The sequence below is a fragment of the Pezoporus occidentalis genome, unplaced genomic scaffold (genome assembly GCF_034315485.1).
Source record: "Pezoporus occidentalis ecotype Australia unplaced genomic scaffold, CSIRO_AGI_Poc_V1 ctg47, whole genome shotgun sequence".
In the NCBI taxonomy this organism is placed as follows: Eukaryota; Metazoa; Chordata; class Aves; order Psittaciformes; family Psittacidae; genus Pezoporus; species Pezoporus occidentalis.
In genome coordinates, this window is record NW_026915802.1 from 1,462,311 (window position 1) to 1,485,801 (window position 23,491).

General features: G+C 45.4%; 1 protein-coding gene and 1 long non-coding RNA gene across 33 annotated transcripts in view; one reads left to right on the plus strand and one right to left on the minus strand.

Annotated features, from left to right (window-relative positions):
* The first annotated feature begins 1,536 nt into the window (after positions 1-1,536).
* NRXN3 (neurexin 3) overlaps positions 1,537-23,491 on the plus strand; it is a 1,035,236-nt gene continuing 1,013,281 nt past the window's right edge. For 31 of the 32 annotated variants that reach the window (XM_062636166.1, XM_062636181.1, XM_062636183.1 and 28 more), the window contains exon 1: positions 1,537-1,712. The gene's annotated coding sequence lies outside the window, so the exon portion shown is untranslated. Of the gene's footprint in view, positions 1,713-1,793; positions 2,323-23,491 lie in introns of those variants that run through there. The other variant, XM_062636167.1, reaches the window with a different exon arrangement.
* LOC134172777 (uncharacterized) lies at positions 6,862-8,748 on the minus strand. Its single transcript, XR_009968010.1, has 2 exons — positions 8,177-8,748; positions 6,862-6,919 (listed from the first exon to the last, which is right to left on the minus strand). It is a non-coding gene; the product is annotated as an uncharacterized LOC134172777 (long non-coding RNA).

Below are 23,491 nucleotides of genomic sequence, written 5' to 3' on the forward strand. Positions count from 1 at the left end.
TGAGACCAGGATCTAATCCCATGCCCTGAGGAGGGATTGATAGTTCTCACTACTGTTATGTTGTCCATACAAAACAGGAAGCTTAACAATAACCTGCCTTTGCACAGACATCTAAAGGGATAAATTCTTGCTCTTGGGATGCTGATTTTGAGTCGGGAAGATGCCTCTTTGCTGGACCATTGTCACCTTGTTGAAATAGGTCTCCATTATCCTCTCTGTGCATGTATCTGAATTTGTTAGGGGATGTGTAGGACTGTGTTTTCTAGAGAAACTTCCCAGGGGGCTCCTAATACTACCTGAAACTACTATTTAGTATTTCTGTGTGGCTATTATCCGCGTCAGACACAGCTGCATTTTGATAGTGGGCAAGGTGATCAATACATACTGTATAAAATAATAATTATTTATTATTTATTGAGTGCTGTGAGTAAGCTGTCTGCTATGCAAAATGTGGAAAAAGACAAAAACCTTTTGAATACATGATCAGAAGAGGGAAGGAAAGGCAAAATAGCTTTCTAGTCTGCCCCTTAAGGAAAATGCAGCATGAGTGTCATACACAAATTTTACAAGATTGTAGGGTTTGGAGAGAGGGGCTGGAAGGTTTGATTTCTCTCTTTCTGTTCTGTGTGTGCTTCATGTGCACCTATGATCTTGCCTGCTAGTTGTCTTTGTGGTGGACTTTCATCATGATAACGCGTTAAACAGCTTTACATAGATGCTCTCCACAGAAGGCACTCTGAATTATTTTGTTTGCTGTGCCAAGTGTTCGTGGTGATAAAATGATAAATAATGATGCTTAGGATACACACTCTTGAGTGAAATGTTGCCTCTGGTGCAGTGGATGCGGTCTGTCGGTGCGATTGTCTCTGCTTTTACACGTGAGGAAACGAATGGATGAAAAGTTTGAGATATTTGTTCAAAGTAACAAGGAAACTTAGTGGCTGGTTTAAATGAAATGGGCAGTCTATAAATTGACTTGAAATGCCCAAGTAGGTTTGGGTCAAAGAGTCTTCGTGAACTTTAATGGTTTTGAGGGGCTCACGGAGGTGATCTCCTGAGGGTCTGAGGAAGGCGTTATCTCCTGCTCCGACGGCAGAGTCCCTGCTTGCTTGGGTGGCGTTGGCAAACTGTAGGAGTAAGCTGCGTACCTCTCCTCCCCTTCCTAGGACCAGAGGGGCAAAACCACCCCCGTGCTGGGCTGGCCGGGCGAGGCAGCGCTCCAGGAGCGAGACGCCGACGGGGCTGGAGGCAGAAGCGGAGCCACCAGCCCCTCGCTTGGGAGGAGGCGGCGGTGCCGCCGCCAGCTCGTGAGCAGCAGCCCGGCGGGGCTCTACTGCCCCTGCCCGCGGCTGAGGCCGGCCGGGGGCGCGGACCCGGGCCCGCGGTCTCTTTAAAAGCCGGGGCCGGGCCGGGCGGGTGCGGCGGCAGGGGGCGGCGGCGGCGTGCGCGGGGCTCGGGCTGCTCCGGCACCGCGGCGCGCTCAGCCCTGCGCAGCTCCGCCCGCGGCCGCCCGCGACTGTCACGGCTCGGCACGGCACGGCACGGCACGGTACGGTACGGCTCGGCTCCGCTCCGTACGGCGCGGCCAGCCCAGCCCAGCCTCCCCGGGACCTCGCGAGTCTCCGCGGCTGGGGACACGCTGGAGCCCCCTGCCCCGCAGCGGAGGCGAGCCGCGAGTTGGCGCGGCGGCCGGAGTCCGCCCGGCTGCGCAGGTGAGAGGGGGCGGCGGGCAGGGGGCGGCTCGGCTCGGCGGGGACTGCCCGCCCGGTGGGCGCTGGACGCCGCTGCTCCGGCACGCCGCGTGCGGGTTTCTCCTGGCCCGCCTCACGGCAACTGTTTCGGATCGGTTTATCCCTCTCCCTGCTCCCCGTGCTCCAGCGGGGCTGGGCGCTGCCCGCCCGGGAGGAGCGGGCGCGCAACGACCACCCGGGACGCTCCGTCCCCGGTTCCTTTCTCTCGAGTTACTGGGAAATCGCAGTTCCCACGGCTGGGCTTCTTGGAGTAGAAAATGGGTGGCCTCTCGCAAAAGAAGACGCTACGCTGAGTTACAGCAGGGAGACGTTTAGAGAGAGCCTACCTACTGCTTGGCTAAAGCTTAAGGATTTCTTTAAAGAATTATTAATGAGGAAAGAAGAGAGGCTGAAGATTAAAGTTTTTTTTTTCTTTAATATTTTTCTTCTTCCAAGTCTTCGGATCTATTACAGTAGCGCCTTTCCTCCCCGCCTTCCATTTGTTTGTATTAATGATTTAGTAGTCGTCTTGCCTGAAAACTTCCACCGTGAGCGACTGCTGTGGGTTTTCAGGCAGTCAGTGACCTTAAAGGTTGGTTCAATGCTTCCTTCGTGCAAGATGTATGTGAAATAACCGCTGTGGTCGTGTGATTTTTTTTTTTTTTCCCTTCTCCTTTTCTGTCGGGAAAAAAAAAAAATCCACCTGCTTTATAATTTAAAAGAAAACATCATTCGGTCACGGAGTGATGTAATTCTCCTACCTAAGGGCACTGACTGGTGCTTTGCAGGTGACTTGTCTTTTGCTTACTCTTTGAATTTATTTTAATTGTAGGTTTTTGTAGCTAGGAAGGAACATATTTAACCAGTGCTCTTTGAGGGGCATTTTGCTAAAATTGAAATTTTTCTCTTTCAAAATTTTTTTTTCCTGATTTCTCCCCACCCCCCCCCCCCCCGAGAAAACAATAAAAAGATTAGGCATGAGATCAGCAGCAGAAAGACGAGAGGACTGGGGAGGCAGAAGCCAGGCTAAACCCACCGAATCGTTTCTTAAAAGGACACTTTGAGCCTTTCGCTTTTCCAAGCTCTTTCCACCTTTCCATGATCAAACTGTTCAACGCTTCGTTACAAATAGTTTTAAGAAATTATTTCTGTTTCTGCTAAATATTAGATTCTTCCTGTATTTTTTTTTTACTGCACGGAATTGTTTCGTGGTAAATACACAGCCTTCCTAAAAAGGTGAATATTGAAACAACCGCTTTCCAATACCTGCTTATTGTGTATTTTGAGGGGCTATTTTTTGAGGGGGCGAACTCTTAAATAGACCAGTAAAAAGTCTAAGAGAGATGTCGAGTTGGTGGGGGAAAAAATGATCACAAAAGGTTTTGTTTGTCGTGATGGTAGATAGAGTTATTAAATGTAATGTGAACCAGAAGGGTGTTACGTCTGTCTCAGGTTTAAGTTAAAATGGTCATCGGTGTTAAGTTAGGCCAGTTTATCTATGGGTTAGTAGTATTTTCGGGGGGAGGAGGTTGCAGAGATTACTGGTCTTGATTTTGGGAGTGGACGCACTTCATCAGCTGAGCGAACTAGGTTATTGTATAGACATAATTTCCCATTTGTCTGTCGGTTTGTTTTCAGTCTTCAGCAGTTTCTTAAACATTTGTCTCTACACATATCTGGTTTTTGGGAGTAGGGAGGTGCACCTGGGGACATTACAAGTTTGGGGATAGTGGGAGCAACAGGACTGTGTTTATTAAAAAAAATAATAAAAATAAAGAAGTTAAGAGGTGAGGATTCTCTTTCTGGAGCATTCGGGCACCTTCCAGTGGGGTACATCTCTCAGTTTTTAATTATTTATTTCACTTTTGTCCTTTAAAAAAGAAAGTAGAGCGAAACCAAATTGAAACAAAATAAAATAGGAGCAAGCGTTGAAAAATATATAGATAAAGGAAGGGAACGGCTGAAAGCCCAGTGCTTGATTTCATCATCCCGGTGGCGATGGCTTCTCGATAGAAGTGATATCTGCCGATATCACCCCTGTTCCATGGCTGTAGCCTGGCCTCATTTTACGCTGCGTTTCCACTGAACATGTTGACATGCTGCTGCTTATATAAAGGGAAGAACAAATTCAAGCAGATTAGTGCTTGGGATTTTGAGATCGGCTACCCAGATCATGTTGTGGGTTTTTTTCCTTTCCTTGGGGGAGCCGATGAGGGAAGGCTGGAGAATGATGTGAGGGGGTGAAATTGGGATGTGTGGTTGGGGGAAGATGGGGTTGATGCGAGGAGCAGCTTATTCGCATAATGTCTGCGCTGCGTCCCTTTTCTTTTTATAAAACCCATTATCTCTAAAAACACATTATTCTTCAGCCTGGTCTAAAAAAAAGAAAAAAAAAAGTAGTGGGAGGGGTTATCATCGCGAGGGGGTTCGGTATGGGAGTCATTAGACCCACTGCTGCAAAACCAAGATACAGAAATCCATCTGCACCAACATTTCGGGGGGAGGGAGGGCGTAGAGAGGGGGGAAGGGATGGATTGTCTATCTTGGATTAGCGAAGTGGAGCTTTGTATTCTTCATTTTCCTCCCCATTTTCTGCCATTTCCCCCCCATCCCCCCCATCCGCACACCCGCTTTCCTTCTCCCAGCCCCCACCCCCTCAAAGGTTTCTCATCCCTTGACGAGAAAATTCTGTGTTACATCCTGATGGCTCTGCGGCTTTTTTTTTAGTGCATCACAACAGTGGCACGATGACCTTTGCTTTGTGCCACACGGATTTGGGTTCCCGATAGGGCTGTGACCGCAGCTTGGGCACCCGTGCACACACTGGTGCACCCATAGTCATGTACCTAGGACAGGCCGTGATTTAATTCTGATTTTTTGCGTCTTTGTGTGTGTGCGTGCGGCTGATAAACATTGGCAGAGGGCAGGGAACACAGTAAATGCCAAAGGCACGTCCATCCATTTCGCCAGCCCTTCTTGCCGCTCTCTTTCGCCGGACATTGTGTCACACATCATGAGATTTTGTGTCGAAAGGGGTGTGCCCTATGTGGATAGCAGGGGCCTGAGGATCGGAAGGAGCATATGTGTACTGGGGAGGGAGGAATTGGGGGGGGAAATGGACCTGATGATGCTAATAACATTATTTTGGTCAAATGAACGTCTGGTGATAATGATTCAGTGTAACCATCCGTGAAATACATGCTTGCGACACACTGGAATAAAGGTTACTCCAGGGAGCTCTGGCAGAACCAGGCATGCCTGGGGGAGTGAGCCATCCTCTTGATGGAGGAAACAAAATTCATCAGCACCCCAGGCCCCCTCCCCAACTCCTCCTTGCATGTCCGAATTGGAGGGCATTGCAATGGAGAGACGGGGTGGGCTGCACTGGAGCCAGCACCAAACAAAGCTTTCCCACCTCATTCTCCTATGCCATCCTCCCTTGCCCCCTTTCAGCTTATCCGTGCCGTTGATCCAGACGATACAGGAATATCGCCATTTCCATGCAGTCCCTGCTGGAGGCTGGGGGGAGGGAAGCTCCTTGTGTTTCTGCTGTAGTATGTGCAAGAGAGCCACGGTTTTTCGGGTCTAACAGGGAATACGCTGGGGTGGGGGAGCAAAGGAAAATGGGAGTCTCTTCCTCCATTCGTTCCTTCCTTCATTCCTCCCCCCCCAGCTAGAGCATGGGGACGGGCCAGGCAAGCCTCAGCTGGTGGTTGCGGTGGCTTTTGTGCCAGGGTGGGGGAGCTGGGGCAGTAAGAGGGAGGCTTTTCCTGGCTTTCAGACAAGCCAGGACCCTCTCCAAAGCTCTCAGACCCGCTCAGTATCTTCTCTGGGTGCAAAGGACCTCCTTGCTTGGTTATGGGCTGCTTGCACCCACACAGAGGGGAGCTGGGGGAGGAAGGTAGCTCCACCAGCCACTACTTCTCATCTTCCATGTGTGGCTGTGCCTGCTCTGAGGTCTCCGGGTTTCTGGATCTTTCCACTTCATGGAGCAATAGCAAAGCTGAATAAATAAATCTGTCCAGGGCTATTGTTGTTTGCTTTTTGCTTTTCTCCTTCCTTTCTGACCTTGAGGTGCTACCTAGACTGTAGCCAGGAAGGTCCCATGCTGTTGATGTTGGTGATACCTGGAGAGATACCAGTTTCCCCCACTCCCCTGCTTTGTGTTCACCAGACCTAATCTTGCCTCAGCTGCCCAGCTTCACCAGTAGTTGCTTTTTGATCTCTCCCTGCCCTCCCCTTTACCCCAGTCTCTTCAGAAATGGTTGTCATGGTGCAGCTCTTGTGCTTGTAGTCCAGCCATGACTGATGCTGAAGATGATACGTTGGCCAGCTGAACAACAGGCAGAGGAGACTGCAAGGGACCACATGCCTGCTGCCCTTGGGAGGCTGCCTCCCTGGTACCCTGCAGGGTGAAGGTGGGCCATGTTTCTATGGCTCCTCGATTTCCCCAGCGACCAAGGTACTGGTGTGTTCTTGTGGCACAGCAAACCTCCTTTTATGAATAGGTAGTAGGAATAGGAAAGGTTGGAAGAAATTATTGTAGGTGAACTTCAATGACTGCAACATAAGTTTTGTAGTTCACCAGTCTCTGACTGTGGTGTTTTCCCTTCCTTGAGCTGGCACAGCCAATGGAACAGAATGAACTTGCACAGCACTGGAACTTATTTCTGACCCTGAATGACTAGCATCCTTGAAGTGAGAGAGGTAACTCAGTTCCTGCAGAGCATTCAGAGGATAAGAGGTGGTGCCAGGGTAATTTGTGGTAGTGATGATGGTGAATTTTAAGACCTAAGTCCCTGCGCTAGTGGAAATGAGTATGTCTCCTCTCTCCTTTACTTTCCTCCTCGTCCAAGCAAGTTACCAAGCCATGAGGTGCAGGCAGTTCTTTTTGTGTTAGGATTGGATTTAAACCCTCAACAGAGGACACCTTCAGACTGCACAAGATCTTCTGGCTCTTGCCTGAAGAAGGGAGAATTTAATCCCTTTCTTGTAGCATCAGTGGTTGTTTTGGTGGGTCTACTGAACTTGCTTTTGTTTTTTGCAGCCTTCTCTTGGGCTTGTGAGTTCACCTGTCTTGAAGCAGAGTGTATTTCCCTCCCTTGATTTGCTTCCATTTGCCTTTTCGTCAGCTCTGCACTCTGGGCATGTGCAGGTAGATGTCTGGGTACTCGTTGAGCTGTGATATGCTGTAGGAAGGGTAAGGCCACATAGCTGGCTAAGAACAAGCTGAAGGAGCCAGAAACTTTATGATGACCAAAAGCTGGGATGAGAAGTGGCCTCTGATGATGATTCAAGAGACACAGTGTTTAATTTAAAAACAAAATGCATCTGACTATCTGCCCCTGTCACCATCAGCATAGAGAAGAGTCAGGCTTTATTTTGGGAGTATTGCCAATGCAGCTGGTGCCAGAAATTACAAATTTTGGTTAAGCTTTGGAAATTTTTATCAGTTCTCCCTCTCATCCCCCTCTTCCAGTTAATAGCAGTCTGTTAATCCAGCAGAGTTGGCTCTTCATTCATACAGCAAATTGTGAGGAAAGTATTTTGCATTTTGGAAACCAAGCTGCTTGAGGGACTGGCAGCTGCTTGAAACACACTACAGAATCTTGGGTCAGGACATTTGTTTTTTTTCTCTGTTTTCTCCTCCCATGGGCATAGGCAACACATGTGTAAAGGATTTTGAGATCTAAAGGTGGTGATTTGGCCACTCACCGCCAATCCAAACAGCCAGACCAAGACATGCTCGTAGAAGGGCAATATAGCAGGTTTTATTCTGCCTTTTTCCTTGTTGTGGGCAGTGGATGGGGTTTTACTGCTCTTCCTTTGTACCCTTTATTATTATTATTATTACTTTACATTGGGCTAGCCTGAGTATGGTTTTACTGGTGTTTATTAGGGACCAAGTGCAAGGCCCCTGTAGTGGTGTGCTTGAGAAGTTGAACAATAAGACTCCTAGTGGAAATGCGCCAGTGATGTTGGGAGATCCTGCATTCTTCCTTAGGGGAAGGTGGGGATACAATTTCTTTTTTTTTTGCCATTCACAGTAAAAGGTGCGCTCTGAGCACTGTGGACAGCTGTTGGGAACTGTACACCACACAGCCAGCTTGGCAGAGTCCTCTGTCTGGGCTAAAGGCTGCAGCCTCTCGGGACTATGGGCTGCTGCAGGCATCGCTGTGTGGCTTTGCAGAGGGTGGTGGAGGTGTGCTTACAGCCGGTAGAAGTTCAACTCTGTCTGAAATGTGGCCCCTTGCTACAGGGTGGATTAGCCCTTCATCTGCCTTGCTTCCCCATGTCTCTTAGAGCTTTCCCCTTGTCTCTCACAGTGCTGTGCCTGAATTCTCTCCCAGGCACACTCCCCTGCCTGTTTCTTGTCTGCTGGAAGCAGCAGTGAGCCAGGGTATTGGGAAGGGACGTCAGGGATGAGGGGGTTTCTGTCAGCATACCTGCCATCTCGCAGCAGTGTGCTCAGCTCCTGTCCTTTCCAAATTCCTTTCCTCTGCCCTTGATGGTGAGGGATGGCTTATTTTGAGCACAATCTGCTTGTGTCATTCCTGGCCCTGCCGCTTGTCATCCATCACATCACGGGAACTAATTAACACTGGTAGCTTTGGATCCTGGGAATGACAGTGCTGGGATAGTAGACTCTTTCAAAGATCCTGATGTATCTCTTCATAACTAGGGCAGCCCAGCCCAGCCCAGGAGTTCATGGACTCTATTGTCTCTTGCCTGCTGCACCAACACTGTAGTGAGGGTGCCTGTGTGTTGAGCAGGGAGGGCGCTCTAGATCTAGGCCTGCCTCATAATGCCCTTGACAGTGCTGCAGCATCCCCTGCATCCAAGTACCTCCCAGCAGCCGGATGAGAGCCAAGGAATGGGATAGAATAATAATTGATGAGGATGGGGGGAGGTATGATGTAAACCTTTTGAAGCTGCTGGTAGCTTCTCCACTGCTGTTGGGTATGTATATAGCTGTGTTTAGTCCCAGAACGTGTTTGTGAGTTTGACCATGGGAGCATCCTCTGCTCATGGCAAAGTGTATATGGTCCTGTTTCCACTGCACTGCTGATCCTGTTGCTCTGTTGATGAGGGGTGGAGGGAGTGGTGGTGTCATCAGGGGAATTGGTGTGCGTCTCTGATGGGGATAGCAGGATTAAAGGTGAGGCATTGGTCATACTGTGAGGCTACCCAGAGAGCACTTGCTCCCATTCTCCCTCTACTGTCTGTCTTTCCTGCTGTTGTGAAACACTTGAAGGAGGGGAAGAGTCCCATGGGAATGGAAAAATGGAAAGGAGGGTAACTAAGCAAGAGGATGATGCTTGCCGGCAGCTGAGGGAGGATGAGGAGAGCTCCTCCAGCGGTGTATGTCTGGTGGGACTGACTACATCTGCAGAGCAGGGAGGTGCTGGGTTTGCTTCAGTCTGCTATTGCAGACCTTTTTTTTTTTTTTTTCCCAATAATGTGTTAATTAAACATTGATTTCAGGGGAAAAAGGAATCTGCTTGAGCTGCAGAAACTCAATGGAGCGTGGAGGAATGGGATCTGGTGAGGGATGTATAGAAGGACTTTCTGTCAGCTGTCTTCATGACTAGTCATGGAGGAAAACAAGGAAAGGGCTGGTGAAAAACCTCTTCACCTTAAGTTTAGAGTCCTTCACTTGTCTTAAGGGGGAATCTTGTTTCCAGTTTTCAACTGATGTGTGCTAAGGAAATTACCAGGTCGCCAACTGTGCTTTCTTAAAAAAAAAAAAGTAACAAAATGCCTCATTTTTTTAAAAAAAGCAAAATGGAAGAGAGACTTTTTTTTTTTTCCAAGGCGTGTTATGGTTCAAGAGGCTTTCTGTTCAGTTTGGCACTCTGCTGATTTTCTACTCTTGTAGTTACTGTTGTATCTATAAATTAATCAAGCTGTGGTGCAAGTTAAGGCACCAGTCCTAATGGTATACTTGCTCTTGTTACTCGCAGATATTTAGTAGTTCAACTGACCTCCATTTACTGCATGTGGATGAGTCAGTCACTGAACACGAGTATAAAACTGTGATGTGCACATTTAACGTTTTCTCTTCTGGTCCTCAGAGCACTGAAAGGTGAGACAGGATTGTGATATCTCCCGCCCTTGCTTGGTTGAGCTGTCTTCTGTTCATTAGACTGGAAGAGCCAGTGGGAGGCTGTGCTGCCCTCCTTTTATACTTTCAGGTGTTAGGGATTCATAGGGAAGATAAGTCCTTGCTTTAGTGTTGAGATTTTATCTGGAATAAGCCTCTGCTGATATGAGCAATATGTTCTTATGACATTAAACAGTTTGATTTGTATTCTTTTGACCACTGTGCTTTGTCTTCACTAGTTCTGGGAAATAATGGAAAGGAGGGAATAACCTATCTGATCTGTCTGAGCATTGCTTAAGTCTGAATTAAAATCATTGTGCAAAAATCTCGGTCAGATCATACAATAAGCAAAATGGCATCATTGTCCTGAGAAGTCCTGGCTACTAAATTCCTTTTTGCACCATCTGCAGTATCAGGCTGCAGAAGGATCTGCTGTAGCATTAGGACACATTTGAAAAGGAGCAGATTAAGCCATGGAGCAACGCTTTCCCAGGAAGATTTTTGACCTGCTGGTGAAACCCACAGAATCACAGAATGGTTGAGGTTGGAAGGGACCTCTGGAGGTCATCTGATCCAACCATGCTCAAAGCATGGCCACCTAGAAAAGCTGACCACATCCAGATGGCTTTTGAATATCTTCAAGGAGGGAGACTCCATAACTTCTCTGGGCAACCTGTGCCAGGACTCAGTCACTCTCACAATAAACAAGTGTTTCCTGATGTTCAGATAGGATGTTCTGTGTTTCCATTTGTGCTCCTTGCCTCTGGTCCTGTCACTGGGAACCACTATAAAGAGCTTGGCTCTGTCAACTTTACACCCTCCCTCCAGGTATTTGTATAGATTGATAAGATCCCCCGTGAGTCTTTTTTTTTCTCCTGACGGAACAGTCCTAGCTCTCTGAGCTTTTCTTCATGTAAGAGATGCTCTCAGTTCTCTTTGTGGCCCTTTTGTTTGACTGTACCCATTATTTCCATATCTCTCTTGTACTTCAAGGGGGTGGGCAAAATTGCACACAGCACTCCAGGTTTGGCCTCACCAGTGCTGAGGAGAGGGAAAAGATCCCCTTCCTCAAGCTGCTGGCAACACTCTTAATGCAGTCCAGGATACCAGGAGACTTCATTTGTGCAAGGGCACATTGCTGGCTGGTGTTCAACTTGGTGTCCACCAGGACCCCCAGGTCTTTTTCTGCAAAGCTGCTTCTCAGGCAGGTGGCCCTCAGCATGTATTGGTGCATGACCCACGAACATCACTGCAGTGGTATGGAGTGTCAGCAAAGTAGGCAAGGTGGTCCTTAAGTATTAACTTAAGAAGCAGAAGTCTCGAGTTCTTTCCCAGAATGTGTCAGACCAGATTTCATACTGTCATCACTTTGGCCATTCACTGAAAAGTCAGAGTTATCATTTGTAAATTATAAGCTCCCTGAAAGGAAGTCTCCATGTGTCTGAGAATAGAATAGTTCCAGTTGGAAGGGATCTGCAGTGATCATCTGGTCCAATTGCCTGACCACTTCAGGGCAGACCAAAAGTTAAAGCATCTTATTAAGGGCATTGTGCAAATGCTTCTGACAGGCATAGGGCATCAACCACCCCTCTAGGACGCCTGTTCCAATGTTTGTTCACCTTTTCTGTAAAGAAGTGTTTCCTAATATCTGTCCTGAGCCTCCCCTTCTGCAGTCTTGAACCATTCCTACACATCCTGTCACTGCATAGCCGAGAGATCAGCAGTGAGGTCACCCCTCAGCTTCCTTTTCTCCAAACTAGACAACCCCAGAGGCCCCAACCACTCCCCATAGAACATGACTTCCAGCACTGTCACTAGCTCTCTTGCCCTGCTCTGGATGCATTCAAGGACCTTCACATCCTTTTTAATTTGTGAAAGAGAGAAATACTCCCCTTTTTGTAATTGTTGTGTTAGTATAGCAAGTTACTGCAATCTTTTTGTAGACCATGAAGAAAAAGAAAATATTGTTTTGACTTTTCTGGGGGGACAGATTTGGGGAATGCAGGAATCGTGTGGTGGAACTAAGGCCAACCTTCTCAAGGGACTCTGTATTCCTTGTAGTGCATTGAAGTCCTGGAATCAAAATCTGCTCACTTCTCTGGTCAGCTCATGAGGCACTTTGAAAGAGGGTATGATACAATGTAATCCCAGGCATATGCGTTTAAAATACCTGCTGCATATCTGAGAATCGAATGTTAAGGGCTTTATGGAAAAAAGCAAGGAAACAAATTGATCCTTGATGTAATTTCCTCTAAGTCATTAATCAAATACATATTGATGGTGTCTCTAACAACAGTGGACTAAAAGGCATAATTTTGTTGAGCTGGGTCTTAAGAATTTAGCTCAATATAAATAGGTTTTTAAACGTGTCCCTTGTCTTCCTTCTTGGTTGATACAACCTAGTTAGTGAGTTGCTGGTAGCTCTGTTTTGTATAGCTAGGGTCATAGAGTGACGTGGTGCCCAAGATGTTGCAGTACTTTTTGGCAGTGGATTATAATTTCATAGAATTAATGTATTTTATGAGGCTAGAGTGAGCTACTGTTTGTTTACTAAGGAAACAGTGTGTCAGGTAGAAATGCAGAGCGAAAAGGCAGTAACAAATTGATTGGCTTTTGATAAGACAATAGCTTCTAGGAAGTTCGCCTGAACCCAGCAGTTCGGCCTTCCATGCTGTCTTTGGTGCCAATGTGTAACATGAGGCAGGAAGTTGATCCACTTTCTTGGCACAATGTAGGTCCTGTACCTATTAAACTAGAAAATGGTCTGAATTCGATAAGGAGAAATTTATTAAATACAAATGAAAACTACTGCACTTGGGAAGGTGAAATCAAATGCCTACATGTAAAATGGGGGATAACAAGCCAGGCAGCAGAACTACAGGAAAGGATCTGGGAGGCACCACAGTGAGTCAGAGACTGCATGTGAGTCAACAGTGTGGTGACGTTGCAAAAAAGCAAATCTCATTTTAGGGTATATTTGATGGGAATGTCACGTGTAGTGCACAGGCAGTAGTTTTTCTACTCTAGCAGCCGCTGCTGAACCCATAGCAGAGCTCTGCATCTGGTGTGAGCATCAAAACCAGAAACAGTGGAAAGAGATGAGGAGAGGGCAGCCAGGGCGGTGAGTGTCATCTGTGAGGAGAGGCTCCAGGAACCGGGTTGGTTTATTCTAGAGAGAAGATTGACGAGGAACGTGAAAAGTCTTCCAGTATTTAAGAGCGTGTTTTAAGAAGACAGTGATTAATTGTTCTCTGTGTCCACTGGGAATAGGACAAGAAGTAATCAGCTTAATTTGTTGCAAGGAAGATATGGAGATAGGTGCTAGGAAAAGCTTTGTGAGTGTTTGGATAGTTAAGCATGAAAACAGCTTTCTGAGAGAGGTTGTAGTGCCCTCATCACAGGAAGTTTTAAGAGTAGGTGAGACAGAGAGACACCAAATTTTACCTAGGGAGTTTTATTACAGTTTTGACCAGTTCAGAAGGGGAGGTGGCTGGCTGAACTCCCAATGCCTGCGTGCAGCAGCTCTTACACTCCCCGAAAGGCAGGCTTCTCCCCCCACTGGCTGTTGTGGTGGGAGCGTGGGGAGGCAGGGCCAGGGCAAAACACTCCCTCTGCAGATGCCCCTGCAGCACCTTCCATGCTCCTGGCATGATCCGGTTTTACAGTGCATGTGCCTAAAAGGCCTGAGGGAGCTTGGGTGTTTGGCAATATCAACTTAGCATCCAGCACTGTAAGTTTTTTTATTTCTTCAGATAACAAACAAGCAGAGGGCTGGCCTAGTTTTCTGCATCCTTGTAACTAGGAAATTGAAGTTATTTGAGACTCTTATCCTGGTTCCTGATTAATTTACATTGGCAAGATTTGAAGATGGAAAAGGAGGCTTACGCTTCTGCTTTCACCTGGTAAATACCACTCCAGGTTTATATGGTGTTACTACAAGATGATTTTTCTGTGCTCCTTCATCAAATGTAGTGGACAAGGGCAAGGATTTTTCTCTCTGCATCATCCTTTATTTCAGTTGCCTAAAGCAGAGTAGTGTGTATTAGGCATTGCAAGGAGGTATATTAGCACCCAGTGGGTTTGTGAAGATGGAACCTAATGCCTGATCAGTAAAGACATGTATTTCAGTACTTGTGAAAGAGGGTCATGGCACTTCCAGAGAGGAGGATGTTACTCGGGATTGGGGTTCTTCTTTCCTGAAGGTTCAGCAAAACCCTTTTGTGAGGGTTCAACAAAAAAAATAATCCAAGACATGCTGGGTGCTGTATTACTTCTGTCTTTTCCTGAATCTTAGATTTACATGAACAGCCTGTCTGGAGCCAGTTGGGCCTCGGTATCAATTTCTGAGCATCTCCAGTGCAGAGAGCTGGTTCCCCTAACAAACCTTCTCAAAGAAGGAAGTTTCTTCCTTTTGGTTTGACAGAACATCTAGGAATCTATGCTTGTTGAACTTGAGCAGTGTTGAGCTTGACTACTATGTGTGTGCGCAGTTTATAATATAACCACTTTGCACCTTCTTACATAAACTTGTAACTGTAAGCTCTCGCCATTCTTCAGAATGAGTGGAGGGTGAAGATATTATACTCTACTTCTTGGCACTAGAAGTGAGTCAGGGTTGACACACAGAAGTAGGAGGCAACAGTTTGTGTGTAGGAAGCTTCTTCTGTCCAAGGAAAATCTAAGGGTTATATGCAGGATGTTAGTCCTGCTGCAGTGCAAGGCTGGTATCTTCTTCTGGAGCTGAGTTCATATACACTCACCATTTGGAGCATATGGAGAGCTCAGCAGATTCAGGCCTCAAGGGATGACTGGTGAAGTGGTTGAAGGTAGGTTGGGATGTAATTATTTGTTTATGAGGCCCCATATTGCACCAAGTAATAACTGTTTACGAACACTGCTGTGAAGTCAGGAGGGAAACATTCCAACCCATGGAGATAGTAAGATATAAACTAATTATTGTTGTTATTATTATCCCTGCCTATTGTGGTAGCACCTACACAATCCTGGTTCAAACACAGGGCAAAAAATGTTCCCTGCCCCAAAGAGCTAGCATGCTAAGGATGAGACAGGAGACAACAGATGGACACAGATAACTGGGGGAGTACAGAAAAACAAAGATTGGTCAGCAGAATGGGTGGTATGATAGCATGTTGACAGCTTAGCTGTTGTCAAGCTTTCTGTAGGCATGTGGCAAAGGATTACAACAATAATTCAAGCTGTGGCCTTTGCTTTGGTGTTTTCATGTGTGCATCTTCCATCTGTTTTATTTAAACAGCATAATTCTCACTTGATGAAGTTTTACCATCCTCAAACTTCCCATTGTTCATCTGATGTAGGTAGGAAGACACACTGGAACAGCAATGAAGTGCTCACTGCAATTTTTAAGGGAAACTAGTTTTTTGTCATGGAAACAGAATTTTATCATGGAAAAAGAATTAAGGATTTTGATGTTGTGTGTTTAGAAGGATGCTGGGGAAAGACTGATGAATCTCAGCAACAAGAATATCCAGAATAAGTGGCATAATACAAGAGGTTTGTTGGCCAAACTGGTGTCTTATCAAGATGATGCAAAAACTATCTAATTCCATTCATAAGCAACAGTTCTCTGTGTATAGGTGTCCTTGGTGTTGTATATTTGTGAGTGTAAGAGTGCCTGAAAGCATGGAGGGCTTTGATTTGGCTGTACAGTGAGCAGCCGTTCCAGATGTGTGGCTGTACCATGCTGCTAGGGAACTTGGGCGTGCTTGGCCTTAGGGGCTCTGCGTATGCCAGTGAATGCATTCCTGCATGTGTCTTGTTTTGGGTGTTATGTTGAGAGATGCACAAAATCCAGGATAGACATAAGGTAATTTTAGGGTGTCCTGCTTTCTGAATTTGAATTATATCAAGTGACTTTGTGTGGTGCTGTGATGTCTTCTCTTTTTTACTATGTGTCTTCTTGTTATCAGATAGTATGCCAACATCAGGTATGTTATTAATGAGCCTTCTGTTAACCCTCATCTTGCTAACACTCTATTTCCTATTTTGGCCTGCCATGCCATTTCAGTAGTCCAGAAGTGATCGTGGGACAGTAGATGCAGTTGCATGTTTTACAGCATCCTTGTAATGGTGAGTAGTTAAAATGCTCTAAAACATAAAGCTTGGACTGTTCAATTAAGTCTTATTTTCTGGGTGAAGTCAGTCCTAGAATCACAGAATTGGTTTGGGTTGGAAAGGACCTTAACATGATCTCATTCCAGCCCCGCTGCCATGGGCAGGGATGCCTCACACTAGACCATGTCACCCAAGGCTCTGTCTAACTTGGCCTTGCACACTGCCAGGGATGGAGTATTTACCACTTTGAGCAACCTGTTCCAGTGCCTCACCACCCTCACAGTAAAGAACTTCTTCCTTATATCTAACCTGAACAATATCAGAAATCCTCCAGTAGAGGCAAACTGCAGAATTATGGGATCATCAGTGCTAGAACACATTTTTGGGGCAAGCATTTGTGGAAAAGGGAGGTGGCTCTTTTGGGGGTTGTTCCTGGCTCTACTACAGAGTTCTGTGTACCTTCGGAAACAAATATTGAAAAGCACTGTGTTTCTTGGCTCATAATGACTCCATGCTTCAGTTTATCCTTTATGCTCATTTGGTGGATGGTGAAGTTTCATAGCTGCTTGTAGAGTTTTTAAGTTCAGAGCCAAAGACTAAGGAGAACGAGAACCAGACATTTAGCTCTTCTTGAGCTGACCATAACCAGCAATCCCAGCTTCTTTGCATATCACACTCTAGCCTCTAACCGTCAGGATGGTTCTTGCAGTGGTGAAAGCTAATCACATACTGAACTTTGTTGGCAAAAGCACAGACAGAAGTTCAAGGGATGGGATTATTTCCCCATACTCAGACTTGTGGGATCACATCTGCCTACTGTGCCTGGTTCTGGGCTCCCCAGTACAAAAAAGATGTTGGTAGTAAGTCCAGCAAAGAACCCCATAGGAACATTGTTAGTAACTGGTTGCTGTTGGGTTGTTGTACCACTGACCACTAGCCTTTGAGAACAGTGGTCCAGTCAGTTTTCCATATGCTTTGTAGTATCTGGTTCCAGTTGTCTATAAATAATAGATTCATAGAATATCTTGAGTTGGAAGGGACCCATAAGGATCTTTGAGTCCAATTCGCTGCTACTCACAGCACTGCCTAAAACTAAATCATATGATTAAAAGTGTCATCCACATGAGTTCACCCCCTTGAACTCTGACAGGGTTGGTGCCCTGACCACTTCCCTGCAGAGCCTCTTCTAGTGACCGACCACCCTCTCAGTGAAGAACCTTCTCCAAAGTCCAATCTGAACTTTCCCTGATACATCTACATACCATTGTTTACAGTTATACTATTGGAGACTTTCAAAAGTTGTCCTCTCCTTTTCTTCATTGGACCTGTCATCTTGTCACTGAAGGCAATCTTGCTCATTTTTTCCCTTGGTAAATCCATGCTGGCTGTCCCCAGTCTCCTTCTGGTCATTTGTGTGTCTGGAAATGGGTTCTAGGAGGATTTGCTGCATAACCTTCCTTGGAACTTAGGTTAGGCAGACCAGTCGGTAATTCCTGGAATCTTCCTTCTTGCCCTTTTTGAAGACAGGTGTGACATTTACCTGTTTTCAGTTATGAGGAGCCTACTCCCATCACCGTGACCTTTCCAGCATGACTGAGAGTAACCTCACAGTGACATCAACCACTGTTGCATCCCTCAGTGCTATTGGGGCATTTTATCTAGTCCTGGGGATTTAAGTATGCCCACTTTGCTTAAATGGTCCCTAACTCAGTCTTCTTTTGCTGCAGGTAGGTTTTCTTCAATCTCCTGGATCTTTCCACTGCACATGGAACAGGAAGGATAAGAACCATCCTTGCCAGTGAAGACCAAGGCAAAAAAAGGCATTGAGGACCTAAGTGTTTTCTTTTTACCAGTAGTTCTGTGTCCCATACAGCTTTGGGCCCGCAGCTACTCGGTCATTCTTTTGCTACCAGCGTGCATTTGGAAGCCCTTCTTGCTGCCTTCCACATTTTGTACATTTTCATGCAATTTCAAGCTTTTCTAATTTTCATCCTGACATGTTGAGGCAGAGTTTCAATATTCTTCCTGGGGAGCACACCCCTACTTTGACCTTCCATTTGCTTCCTTTCATGCTTGAGCTCTGTCAGAAATTTCCCATTCAGCTGCCTGCTTCCTTCCATACCCGCTTGGCTTCTCACACGTTGAATTGGATGGTTCTTGTGCTGTGAGGAGTTTGTTGTTTTAAGATCAACCAGGTCTCCTGGGCCATGCTAGATTATCCCATGTAAGTGCTCAGTGAAAGATTTCTTACAGCTCTCCAGTGATTCTCCTGTTACCATAATTGTGCTGGGAAAATGGTTCTGTTTGTAAACTGGTTCATATGTCATTTCTGATTTGCTTGTTGTTCTCCATAATTTTTTGTCTCTTTCCATGTTAAGCAAGCTATACCTCGTCTCTCTTTTTCCATGTAAGTCCTTTCTATCTGCTTTATGGCCTCTTTTTACCTAACTCTGTCCAGATGTTTTCCTTTGGGAAAGGACAGGAGGCACAAACTTTTTTTTTTTCCTTCATTCTGCCATTGAGTTATTTCATGACAAAAGCAAATTGCTGTTTCTATTTCTTATCTCTAAAATGGGCCTCAAATTCAATAGAAAGAGTTTAAGTTCTTTTTGTTGAAGATCATAGACAACACTGATTTATTTAATCACATTTAGTACACCCTTCATCTTAGGATTGGTTTGAGATTCTATCCCAAACTGTTCTCCCTTAATGGTTGTCAAACTTATCAGCAGATGCTGCCAACCTTAAATTCTGTGCTCTGCACCATATACCTTTATCCTCAGACTTTTAATAGCATTGCTGTTGAAAATCCACCTGAAAGGATACTGTGGACTAACTATAGATTAATTGCCAAGACCCTGATTATTGACACATTTATAAACTGACCTAATGAAGTTACGTATGCCATCTAATGGTGCTGCCAGCCCTTTCTGGAGATTCTATGCCATTGCTCAAAAGAGTAAACAGTTTTCTTGTTTTCTTGTTTCAACCCCTTGTCCCCCAGCCCTCTATGATTAAAAGAATGAGCATCTGTCAATACTCTAGTCCTCCAGACTCCATGGAGAAAAATGCAACTTTATATTGTATGGACAGTGTACTACTTTCAGTGATTATAAATCTATTTAATTATATTACTGTATTCCCCAGTCATACACAAGAATCTCGTCGTATGTGGTGTTGTCCAAATGTAAATAAAAGGTTTTCAAAGTGATTTGTGTCTCTAAAGCATGGTCCTCTATGGCCTCCAGTAAAGGTATCTTTTTGTAATTGATTGAGCCTCAAGTGGTGCTCCCAGACAGAATTTTTTGGAAGACTAATCTGCAGGAAGACGTGAGTGAGATGAGTACTTGTTGGTACACTAGCAGCACACTGTATGATACCAAATTCCTGTGTGCGTTCAGAGGTCAGGTATGTGTTGCAAGGGGCAGAGAGCTTAATTTAGACAAGCTTCTAGATCAGAAAGTTAACTGTACATTCAGACAAGTCTCTCCTGGAATGAATAAGGTTGGAGAGGGGTATGCTGAGTGCTGTGGAAAGGTGCTGTGACAAGGAGTTTAAAGGTGGTATCTGGGCACGCATTCAATAGTAAAATATTGGTTAAACCCCTTAGTTCATCTTGTCTGTATAATGGGCTTTCCCTTGTATTCCTTTTTTGGTGCTAAACGGTTGTGTTAAGTAGTGGCAGTACACGGTGTGCACCTTTATGTCTGTAAGATCTGGTTTTATAGTAGCCTTGCAAAGAGGGGAGAGAAGACAGGCAAGGCAGCCTTTGCTTTACATCCCTGCTAAAGTCAACTGCACAGTACTTATTCTAATGCTGTTGGTGTTGTGTCTAATCTTAAACGTGAGCAGACGTAGGGCTTAGTAATTTGATGACCTCACTGTCTTCCCATCTTTCTCTCCTGATAACTAGATGGCTAAGAGGCTCAGGCAGTGATAAAGCTGGAAAACTCAAGCTCACCTAAATAAAACTTGCTTTTTGGGGGGCTTAGCATGATTAATTTCTTCCCTGAAGTCCTGGCTTCAAATCCTGGTAAGACCGTAAGTGAGGAAGACATGTGAAGGTCTTCAGTTACTCCCTGCTTGGTGTTTATGGCAGAAGTAGCCTGGGAAATTTGGTGTATGGCAGGCCTAGGACAACCAAAAGGATTGTAAGGTAAAGTTGAGGGAGAAGGAGGGTCGTGGCTGTTTTGCACACAGCCTCTCAAACTTTCCCAAAAGCCAAACAAGCATCTGCTCAGACATTTGCAAAGTTTGCACATTTGCATGCTCTGGTTGTGCACCCTCTCAGAACCCTCTGCCCCTGTGCCAAGATGGCACTTGCTGGTTCCTGCTGTGATAGTATGTGCTGGCTTCTGCCTGTACCCAGCAAAAGTGAGCCCTTAGTAGAGCTGAGGCTCATGCTGGCTGTGACAGTATTTTTATAAGGCTCAAACTTTTATTCTCCATCTTATTCCTTTGAACTCTGCCCACTGCTCTGTGAATACTAACACCAGCCAATAAATTATCCAGCAGGGCTCTGGCACTTTAGCAGCCTGTGTTTTCAGTGGCGTGCATGCATAATCGATCCAAGAGGCTGCTTCTGCTTTTAACTCAGGCATTTGCAGAGACCTTAGTTTTTTAGAGTTTTCAATCACAGCTGCCTGCATGTTTGTTCACTCTTCTGCTTGCCTTCTCCTCTGCCATCCCACCTCCCCACATGCCTTTGCATTTGGGGTGATGCTATAGGCAACCTTCCTACAAGGTTTGGGAGCAACAGGTCCTGCTTGCAGCTTCCAGGTAGATTTTGACAGGGTCCATCCCTGACTCACTGCTTAGGTGTTGAAGGTGTGTGTGTCTGTCCCTTGGTGTGCCTTGTTGGTCAGGTGCTACTTCCCTTCTCTGTTTTCCAGGAAAAACTCTTAGCTGCCCCTGTGATGCACTGCTCTTGGCTTCTTTAAGTAGTTCAGAAGCTGCCTTACACAGTTGCCTGCTGACTGTGTGTAGAGTTTGAACTCTGAAGAGGTAAATGACTGCTCTGTTTTTTAGCTGCTGAAGTTAATGCCTCCTGCCTTGGAACATCTCAGTGTCCTTGCTTAGCTCTGTCCAGCTGGATCTTTATAAGTTGCCCCAGAACAGTCAGCCAAAACCTTTATCTGAACTTCAAATGGATTCAGCCTTGATTATCAAGGCTTCACTTATCTCTTCCAATCAGTTCTTAGTAAGCCACCCTCTTAACACTGGCACATCATCATGCACCTCTGCAAAAAGGTTTGGTAATTGCTTCCTATATGAGCAGTCAGTTCCCAGTGCAAGATTGTACTGTTTGAAAGAAGGAGCAGACAGGGTACAGGTTTGGTGTTTGTGTGATTGGGAACTGGCAGTGCTAGGGCTGAGAGGAGCAAATGGTGAAAATTAAAGGAGTGTAATGAATGATTTAACTGTAGAGCTGCTGGAGACGTGGTTGGGACTAATGGCATAGATGGCAGTCTGGTAGCAAAAGAAGCCAAAGGAAGTGGGTGGAGAATAGGTAAGAAAAAGGACGTTTTAAGAGCAAGAGAGAAAAACATGAAGAAAATGACCAAGCTTCTGGTGAGGCAGAATGATGTGGGGAAATGGGAGAGGCTGGGGGGAGAAGGGTTAGAGTAAAACTTTCTTTTAGTGAAGAGAGTGAATAAAGAAAGCAGAAAGCAGCTTTCTAATATATGAAGTGTACCTCTAACAGAATTTCCTGTGTGTGCCGACCCTGCTGACATCTGGACAAACTGCACAGCTTGGACAAAACTTGACATCTGGACAGCTTGGCTCTCTTGGCACAGAAAGGGAGAGGGGGGAGCCAGGAGACAGCTCTGGAGGGGGAAAGAGCAAGGTGGAAAAGGAGACAATCTCTGGGAAGGGAAAGAATGTCAGGCAGTGGGTTGGACGTGGGGGAAGCGTGGGGAAATGTGGAAGGGAAAGATTAAGTGACGAGACTCATTTTGAGGAGGAACAAAATCCCCAAAGAAATGCAATGCTCTTAATGTTTTTATTCTTTGATGTAAAAACAACCCCCAAAACATTCAACATGTCTTCCCCTTAGGTGTGCTATTGGAGAGGTAGGTTGCAGAATGAATCATAGATGTCTCATGTTTCTAGGGTAGAGTGCGTGAAAAAGCAGATCACACGATTTACTGAAATAAGAAAAAGGAGACTGTAGCCAGTATTGACACTGGCTGTTGAATGTTGAATATGTTTTTCTGCCTGATGGGAAATGTGTGTTTATTTGAGGCAGAGGATTTTCCGTGTGTGTGTGTTGTTTAAGGAGTACCCAGCGGCTTCATTTTACTTAGCAGAGTTTCTGCAGTTACATTTCCATGTGTATTTTTCCTTCCGTATGTGCATGGGCCTAGTCCAGCTCAACTAACAGGGCATCTGACTGCTTACAAGAGAAACAGTAAAACTAACTTAACACAAAATACTGTCAAATGCATGGAGTAAGCAGTTAAGTGAAAGGAATTTTCCCTTCTAATCCTTCAGTTATATTATTCTTGGGTGTTGCTGGTAACAATAGGAAATAAAAAAGTACTCCAATAGAGTAGTGTGTTTTTTTAAATTGGTAGTATCCTGTAATGAAACACAATTTGCCGATGACAACATACTTTAGGATGCAAGACAAATAGCAAAAAGGCTTTGTAGGTTTTTTGTTGTTAATTTTCAATGTGCTTAAAATCAGTGTAAGATCTATTAAAAAACCAGTTCAAGTTTCTGCATTTTAAAGTCTGCTAGGGAAGAAGATGCCAATTTTTTAATTCAATTATTAACTGCCTTGATCCTACTCAGATTTTGATTAATTTTTTATATAAAAATCCATGTCCATGATGAAAAGGTTTGAGGAATTGTATCATTTTGGACCGCTTAAATTACTGGACAGACTAATAATTCATAGTGAGAAAAAACACATGGATCAGCTACATAGATGATTATAGGAAATGAAAAACACGGAAAGACAATGTGAAGAAATGAGGAGGGTGCAGATTTGTATGGGATAAAAGCATAATGTTCCTTCTTCCATCTCATCTACTTTTCAAATATTGTAGCCTGAGCAAGTTCCTGAAAGGACTCGACATGCAGCTTGTGACTGGAAGGACAAAACATGAATGTATGGATTGGGGAGGGAGGGTATTCTGTGCATAACTCCAGCTACGGACTCCAGATAGCATTATTATTGTGTTACTCTTTCATTTCCCACTGCGGGCCTTTGCAGCGCTCTTGTGGGTTGTCTGTTGCAGCCAGTCCTGCCTGTTTCCTGCAGGTAACTGCATCTGCTGTTGGTTCATTTCCTTCTCTGGTGGAAGCTAGGGAGTCAGCAAGAAGATTCATGCTGGCCCTTGCCACTTTTCGTCTGGATGCCGCTGCTTTTCAAAGTCCCTAATTACATTTTCCTTGGCTAAAACTAGGAATGAAAAACACACGTTTCATCAAATGACCAGCCTGAGGCTAGAATCTGTAATTGTGTATCCTCATTCCCCCCTCTGGATGGAGAGAGAGGCTTGTGCTTACCCTTGGAAGAGCTCAGCTTTCTCTGCTTGGTGTGGTAGTGGAAGGT